Consider the following 1,929-nt stretch of genomic DNA (forward strand, 5'->3'; position numbering starts at 1 on the left):
CTGAGGTCTTCAAATAGTGGTTTTCATGTGTTTCCATTCAGCTGCTCTTCTGTCTGATAATCATCCTTCAGCTTCAGCAGTGATGCTTCCATACACTGAAAATCTCTGCTTCAGTAACTTTGACTGAGAGAATCACATGTGCTGTATCACATCAGACTGTAAATGTAAAAAAAAAGAAAGAAAAAGCAATAAGTTAAAAATAGAATCACAGCCAACAGCTGCTCCCTGTTATAAAAAGCTTTAAAGTCTTTTGTAGCTGCATTATTTTCCATCATGTTGGATTTTGTGATGATGTTATGCCCTTGAGTCAAAAGTCAGCGGTTGGTGTGTGTGCTGATTGAGCCACATAAGCAGAGTGATAAATAAGCTCAGAGTGAGACATCATTGCCACAAGAGATCTTTGTATCCTATGTGCGGAAATGGAGCGAGGGAGCGCTCTGTTCACTAACCTATCTTTGATGTACCCTTTCGTTTATGATGTCGTGAAAAGTGCTCCGGCAGTTATTAAATAGGGACTAGTTCATGTTCACGCTAAGAGTGCTCTACACGTTCGCACCTCGGAAAACGTTCGTCTTTGTGAGTATTGACATGTGTAGAGACAGTCGTTATGTGTGTTTACATGGAGCGAACTGTATGCTGATGTAATGTACATGTTAAGCTAGGCTAATCGGCAAGTTGTTATTAAGATGTGTGTTAACCAGCGATTCATTTTCATTTTTTCTCATGTTCTAGTTACATAAAAACAAGAAAGTCAAGCCTTGTGTGGAAGACCTCTTCTATTTGTTCGCTAGCTGTCTAACCTCACAGGGTCACGTGTCGTGAGGGCAGCATAGATGATATTTGCTGTTGGGTGTAGAAGAAGTAGAAAACATGGTGACAGGTTATTGTAACCTGCATGTGACCCGTGATGAGACCCGTCCTGGTTTTCTTCAAAGTCAGAATTGATAAAATAACCCAAAGAAAAACTAAACTTTCTTTATCAACATAGGAGACACTAAAAATGTCTCTTTCAGAACATCAGTGCAGTTTAAAAAGTGTAAATGTCAGAATAATTTATGTCACAAAGATGAAGTTAAAGACTTGATGAACTAAACTTTAAATCTTCAGATCAAATCATGTGAAATATTTCTGTGACCAAGAATGTAGCTGAGCAATCTACATACATACATATATCAGTACTGCAGTTTACTAAAATATTCTCATTTAATAACTACTTCCCAGTTTGAATATTTACAGGAGAGTTTCTTCATCACAGATCTGACTCACAGTATCAACTGTTTTGTGTTTCACATGTTCTTCTGTGCGAGCTCGTCAGGATGGACACAAGTCTGAAGTTTTGAGTCAAACCCACATAAACATTAGTTATGAAAGTTTAAGTTTTATCAAGGCCTAAGAAATGATTTTGCAATTATTTTGGAAGGACTGTGAAGTGTGTGTGTGTGTGTGTGTGTGTGTGTGTGTGTGTGTGTGTGTGTGTGTGTGTGTGTGTGTGTGTGTGTAGGTGTTTGTGTGTGTGTGTGTGTGTGTGTAGGTGTTTGTGTTTGTGTGTGTGTGTGTGTGTGTGTGTGTGTGTGTGTGTGTCCTCAGTGAACTGTATCAGTCTCTGCAGTATCTTCCAGCTGCAGCAGTCACTTCAGTTTCTGTTCAGTCTGACTGAGGGAGGTTTTTGTACGACTGTTTTTCACTGTGTGAACACCCACTGACTGTTAGGATAGTGAAGACTCTGACAGTAATAAACTGCTGCATCTTCAGCCTGGACTCCACTGATGGTCAGAGTGAAGTCAGACTTTGATCCACTGCCTGTAAAACGAGCTGGAATCCCTGATTCTAGAGTGCTAGCATACTTAATGAGCAGTTTAGGAACTCCTCCATCTTTCTGTTGGAACCAGAACATATAGTTGTTGTTATGAACATTCTGACTGGTCCGAC

Source organism: Rhamphochromis sp. 'chilingali', assembly GCF_963969265.1.
Source record: "Rhamphochromis sp. 'chilingali' genome assembly, chromosome: 17".
In the NCBI taxonomy this organism is placed as follows: Eukaryota; Metazoa; Chordata; class Actinopteri; order Cichliformes; family Cichlidae; genus Rhamphochromis; species Rhamphochromis sp. 'chilingali'.